Source organism: Nicotiana tabacum, chromosome 12 (genome assembly GCF_000715075.1).
Source record: "Nicotiana tabacum cultivar K326 chromosome 12, ASM71507v2, whole genome shotgun sequence".
NCBI classification, from domain to species: domain Eukaryota; kingdom Viridiplantae; phylum Streptophyta; class Magnoliopsida; order Solanales; family Solanaceae; genus Nicotiana; species Nicotiana tabacum.
In genome coordinates this window covers 86,757,823-86,764,914 of record NC_134091.1, presented here as the reverse complement: position 1 = coordinate 86,764,914, position 7,092 = coordinate 86,757,823, and positions in this window count along the sequence as shown.

The following is a 7,092-nucleotide window of genomic DNA, read 5'->3' as shown; positions in this document are numbered from 1 at the left end:
CATCATGCCTTGTTGATATTGTTATTAATTTATGTTTATTGTTTGCCTTGAGAGGGAGCGAGATTGAGTCTGCTTATTAAATATTTTGAAAGGAGTTGAAATTGAAAAACTTAAGATTTAAAAGGTTTCATTTGAACTTCGTAATTTTGAAAAGAATTGATGAATAATATAATACCTGAAGAAATCTATGTGTAATCGCATCGCATGTATGTTTCGCGAGCGGGGTAATTTTCTTAAAAAGCTACAAGCTGAATTTCCCTTATTTTGAAAAAAATCAAGAAAGAGATATGATTTTAATATTAAATTTATATTTGACCGCGTCGCAAGTATGATCCGCGAGTGGGGTGATTCCCTAAATTTATGTTTGACCGCGTCGCACGTATGATTCGCGAGCGGGGTATTTCCTACTGCTCTCATGGGAGCGGGTTGTTCGCCTCGGCAGATTAAATAGATGCATCTATGGTTTGCCTCATTCGACCCTCTGGCAGTGCACAGTTTAAATATTAGTTGGATCGGGCCATACGACCTCGGCATGATTTGCGCATGCTTGTATTGCTTACCTTGAAATATATAAATAAAGATATTGACTCCTCGGCCTGAGTTAAATTGTTAAATAATGGGAGATAAATTTGGAGATTTCTTAATTATATAAGAATTACTTACTTACTTCAAAATATTGAGCTTGCAACCGTTCATATAATCCATACTTAACTATATCATTGATATCCTATTTATAGCCCATAGTAAGTGTCAAAGTCGACCCCTCGTCACTACTTTTTCGAGGTTAGGCGGAATACTTACTGGGTACGCATTGATTACCGTACTCATACTACACTTGCTACACATTGTTGTGCACGTACACATATGTTTAGCGTCCTTGTGGGCGCAGAGGCGCGATTATGGAGGGGACTTAGGTGAGCTGCATTCTATATGACGCTCCACAGCCAATAGAGTCTCCTTTAGAGTACTTACATTTTTCCTAACTAATTTGTATTTCAGACAGCTGTTGTATTTATTTTACATTCTTAGTAAATGCTCATGCACTTGTGACACCGAATTTTGGGATGATTATGGGTTGCACTGTATTGGAAATTTTTAAAGATATTATTACGTATTTTGTAGAATTTATTAAGTATTCATTATTGGCTTGCCTGACAGCGGTATCCGGCGCCATCACGACCTTTATGGATTTTGAGTCGTAATAACATGGTATCAGAGCACTAGGTTCACTTAGGTCTCACGAGTCATGAGCGATTCTAGTAGAGTCTTGCGGATCGGTATAGAGACGTTTGTACTTATCTTCGAGAAGCTACAGGGCTGTTAGGAGCACTTCCCTTCTTGATTCCTCATCGTGCGATTTGATTCCTTTGAGGATTATGCCTTCATTTCCTTCCCATTCAATCTTATGCAACGTGGAGCGCTTGCTATCAATCGAGAATTGAGGAATTTTAATGGTACTTCATATGTGGTGCGGGATGTTTCTCCCTGCGTTGTTGATTGGGCTATTGTCGTCGCCTTGTGGAAGGATATTCTATCATTTAAGCTCAGTAGATGTACTTTTGAGAGCTTTGAGGCTATACACAGGTTGCTATAATGCTCATGAGTTGTTATTGCACAGTATTGATGTGATGGTAGGATGCTTGCCTATGTCTCTGGGCAGTGAATGACTAGAAAGGAGGTTTACTCAGTGCATGATTTAGAGATTCGGTATTTTATTTCCGACGGAGGAAACGCAATCGAACTAAGAATGTTCAAACTTGGGTTGATGGAGTAGCGGGACTCGATATTTTCGAGCGTGGTGGAATCCTCGCCTGTGATGTGCCATCGTCGACCTTGATTGGTTATAATGTGTTAAGTTTGCCGGTGTTATGATTTTATTCAATTCACCTTGGGGCAATGTATTATAAATGGTGCCGGGAAAGCGGGTGTCTGAGGTCGCAGTGTGCAGTGGTTCAGGATCGAATCGGCATTCCTGGTATTAATAGCTCGAGAAAGATAATTTTCGGAAAGGTTTAAAGTTGGTAGCGATCTATCGGTTCAAGAGCTACAGAGGTAGATCTTGATTTAAGGCCACAACTAGGCAGCGAAGGATGAGGAAGAATATGTGGGAGGTGCCTTGCGGTGAAGAAACTTATAGAAGGCCAAGTGTGAGGAACAGGAGTCGGATAGTTACTTAAAGGAGTGAGTTTGACCAAAGTGGGAGAGTGGTAGAGTAGCATGTGGGTTTTGTGATAGGATAGCTATACGCCTTGAGGAAGTTTAGAGTGATTTGGGAATTATGGTGGACGGTGATTGGGTCTACGGAGCTAATTTGAAATATTGGCTATTATACGGCGAGAGATTGGATACAACAGAAAGGAGTTGCTTGATAGGAAGAAGGATACAACATGACTTTGGATTATAATGTATTGTCGCACCTTTAGTTGACGTCCATGAGAAGTGAACAGACTGGTGTAGCTGGTGAATGAGCTCGGACTTAGGATGATCTACTGATTTCGTAGTAACTATACCCAGTGCAGCGATGTTGGAATATGTCGGCATGTAATTTCCATAGGTGGGTTATCTCCTGTGAGCAGGTTAGCGGTCGCGTGGTGTTGACGAAGCTTCTGCAAAGAATTCTACAGGCTACCCAGTAAAGGGTCGAATATGTGTATGTGGCTAGCGATTCAGAGTGTTCCTGAAGTGTTTAACATAAAGGTTTTGAGGAATTTGGCGGGTTGATTGTGCTAGATCATGTCGATGAAGGAAGAATCTTGGTGGGTTCCAGGTTTATGCAATAGTAGCTTCAAGCTAAGTGGGAGAGTCCCACCGCCACAGTTAGATTGCATGGCCATCTATTTGTAAGATTTCTGGTTATTGGCACATTGATGGGTTATTGTGACTAAGGAAAGAGACATCAGTTGTAATTTGAGCAAGCGATTTGAGGAATGTGTGCTATAGTTGGCCTTATCGATTCATGCTCAGGCTTTGGGAAGACTCGGGATTTATGCTTCGTGTAGAGGCGAGTTACAAGGAAGATGATTCGGCTAGGAGCTTCTTTGAGAGGGTGTTCAGGTGCTAGAAGAACCTTGGAGTAGATTATATTCAGGACCGAGTCAGAGTGGGTGAGTCTCAGCAACGGCCCTAGTGAATTCAACGGATGAAGTATGGTGCCTAAGGATTTCGAGTCCGCAGTATGGTTGAGTATCGAGCTTTTGTAGCGATTTGTGAAAGGGGGGCTTGGAGTGTTCTATGTTATTTTTGGCATGCGGGGTAACATTGGAGGAATGGGAGAAAATAACTTCGGACTCATAGAGAAAATATAAGAATGGATATACCCGTTAGCAACGGTTGAATTGGCATGATGATGGCAATGATCAGCTCCTTCAGTGTGTTGGGTTATTCATGTGAATTGTGACGGTACGTACGAGGTTTGACGGTCGTCGTAACTGATCTATTTGGAGGCTTTCGAGTATTATGGCCTATTATGTGTAGATGGATCCCGGAAGAGTTATGGTAGTTTAGACCACTACTTGATGTTGGTAATTTCTGTGGTTATGGGAATTCAATCACGGGTTGCAAAGGTTCTCTGAAATGAGTTAAGTAAAAAGGGTTCTATATGATGAAGTGTTTACCCTATTAGTAGCTCGAAAGTTAAGATGAAATTCTTGTACTCTTGCGCATTGACATGATTAAGTGCAGTGATCGACATGGGATTCGGAAGTTGAGGATCAAGGTTGCAGTTTGGTATCGACAAGAATGTCAAGAGCTCGGATGAGCGGGAAAGGATTCAGATGGTTAGAGTAAGCAGGTATTGTCTTTGACGTCACCTGAGATCGGTGTCTTGTGTAAAAGGCTTTGCATACTGATTGCGGATTCTTGATTTGATTCACAGCGTTAATGTGGCCGGTGGTATGGGCGTGCAGACTTGTTACCCGGTGCGGAAGTCGTGGGAGCATGTCCCACGGGAAGATTATATAAGAGTGACATGTAGTCACTTGATTGATTGAAGATTTACACCAAGTATGAAGAGGGTTGTAATATCGCTAATTTTAACATTTATGCCTAGAGGGCGCTCGGTTCATTTGGTTATGGACTGTGGGAGTTTGTTCCGGTTATGATGGTTGTTCTCGTGTGTTATGGAAAAAAGGGTTATTATGGATCTTGAAAGGTTATTAGTCTACTACGGTGCAATAAGAATCGGCTTGAGGTCTGTGGATGGATTTAAATGTGAATATGGGCTCTATATCAGGCCGGATGTGTTCATTTCAGCATAGCGCTCCTCATGGAGGAGTATTTGGACGTTGGATGTTATTTCATCGTCGGCTATTTCATGTAATACTATATTGTGCTGCGTGAGTTGTGAAACGGCTTGATAAATTTCCTATGTGTTGAGGTTCCGCGTAGCGATGGTGTTATGTGAGCGGGATGGCTCTTGAGATTTAGATCATATATCGCACCTTAGTTGTGCTTGAGTTTTGTAGCGTATGGAGCTATCTGTCTCCCCAGGGATGGTATTATGCACTTAGCGTACTTGTGGCCGATATTCGGGTATTTTGTAATAATGAGCATTCTAGCTCGGTAAGTATCTCCTTATATAGATTTTGTGTTTGGATCGAGTAGTGCGCCGCAACAGTGTGATGTTGAGTACAGTTCCCTATATCTATTCTTATGTGTTTTGTTTCTCATTTTCTGGGGAAGGTTCATAACGCCTTTTCGGTTGTTTAATTAGTAACGTGAGTTGAGTAGTTCTTTCCAGAGTTCGTTTTCCTTATATATCACATTCAAGTTTGTAGTTTGTCGGCACGTTGTGGCATCATATGAGATTTTGGCAGAGTCTGAGGTAGCTTATTGCCGGGGCAGCTTATACTGGGAGAGACGGGATTATTGGATCTGGGGTCAGTGTGATCAGATCGGTATGAGGCATAGTTAAAGAGTAAGTATCGGTATTCAGTCCAGAATGAGGTAATGGTTCTTGTCAAGGGGAGAAACTCAATGAATGGTTGACTCAGCAGTTGGTTGTAAATTTCTACGCATCTTTTCCACTGCGGCAGCATTACAAGAGCTGGAGCAGGACATGTGTGTGGCATGAGGTGTGTTGTAGACATCAGGTTCGTGGAATTTTGGCTATTGTTATCAGAGGATGTTATTATGGTCATGTGAATTATGTGGTGCATGGTGTGAATTCAGCAAAGGTATGCTGTCATGTTTTGGTACATCGTGTGCTGATTGATATGGTGATCGTACGTTAGAAACAAGGCTGGCAGAAGATTCCGGATGTTGGAATTTGGCTCTAAGGCAAATTTGACTAAGCAAAAGGGGAATCTTCAGATTTACTCGAGCCAGTGTGCTCAACTGAGTTATGGTAGCACGGGTAAGTGCACGAGGTGTTAAGCAGTGATTTCAGACAACTCCAGAGCAGTTCTTAGCACGTTCGAGGGCGAACGTATGTTTAAGTGAGAAAGAATGTACTGACCCGACCGGTCGTTTTGAGCTCTAGCGCGTCGTTCGGCGGTTTGAGTCCATGTGCAGCTTCACTTCAGGTATTATGACTTGTACGCGTGGTCGGGATTGAATTTTGGGAAGTTCGAAGTTGAATCGGAAAGAAAATTCTCATTTCGAAAGCTTTGAGTTGGAAGAATTGACTAAGATTGGATTTTAGAGTAAACTGTCTCGGAATCGGGATTTGAAGGTTCCAGCAAGTTCGTATGATGATTTCGGACTTGGGCGTATGTTCGGATCGGGTTTTGGATACCCCGGGAGCGTTTCGGCACCTATTGTGGAAGTTAACATTTTGGAAGAATTCCATAAATTTGGATTGAAGTGCATTTCAATATTATCGATGTCCGTTTGGAATTTTGAGTCTAAGAATAGCTCCGTATGGTGATTCCGGTATTGGGAGCGCATCCGGAAGTGGATTTGGAGGTTAGTAGGTCATTTTTGAGTAGTTTGGCGAAAGTTAAAAAATTTGAAGGTTTTTGAGAAGTTTGACCGGAAGTGGGCTTTTTGATATCGGGGTTGGAATCCGATTCCGGAAGTTGGAGTAGGTCCGTAATATCAAATGTCACTTGTGTGCAAAATTTAAGGGCAATCGGGCATGATTTGATAGGTTTCGGCATCAAATGAGGAAGTTTGAAGTTCTAAAGTTCATTAAGTTTGAATTGAAAGGTTATTCATAGTTTCGATGTTCTTTGATGTGATCTGACGCCTCGAGCAAGTTCGTAATGTGTTTTGGGACGTGTTGGTATAAATGGTTGAGGTCCCGGGGGCCTCGGGTGGATTCTGAGTAGTTAACGGATCGAAATTGGAATTTGAGGAATAATTGAGGGAGCTGATATCTGGTGCAACCGCACCTGCGAGGTTTTGGCCGCAAGTGCGGAGCCGCAAAAGTAGCCTAGGAGTCGCAGATGCGGGGTTGGGAAGTCAGGGGAAGGACCGCAGGTACGGAGTATTGGCCGCATCTGCGCAAGCGCAGAAGCGAAGGAGTAGACCGTAAAAGCGGAAGAAGCAATTCTATAAAAACGGGACTTGGCCTATTTTCATTTGGTTTGGACGATTTTGGAGAGCTTCAAGGGGAGATTTTCATCAAGCAATTCTAGGTAAGTGGTTTCTTCCTATTTGTGAGTTAAATACATGAATTTTACATGGATTGGAACATGGAAATCAGTATAAATTGTGGGGGTTTTGGTAGAAGACCTAGAATTTAATATTTTGGATTTTGACCACGAAATTGGGCATAGAATTGAGAATAAACTATATATTTGAGTTCGTGAGGTTATGGGTAAAGTTTATCTTCAAAAACATTTTCGGAATCCGAGCACGTGGGCCCGAGGCTGATTTTTATCGACTTTTCGATCGGGGTTAGAAATTGCTATAAATTGGATTATAATGAGTATTCGAGTGTATATTAATGGGTTTGCATAATTATTGACTTGTTTTGGAGCGTTGTGCATCGATTCAAGTTGTTTGAAGCGCTCGAAAGCCGGTTATGAAACTACGGAGCGAGGTAAGTCTCCTTTCTAACCTTGTAAGGGGGAATTAACCCCATAGGTGAACTAAATTATTGTGTGCTTCTATTTGTGACGGCTACGTACGCACGAGGTGAAGAGAGTC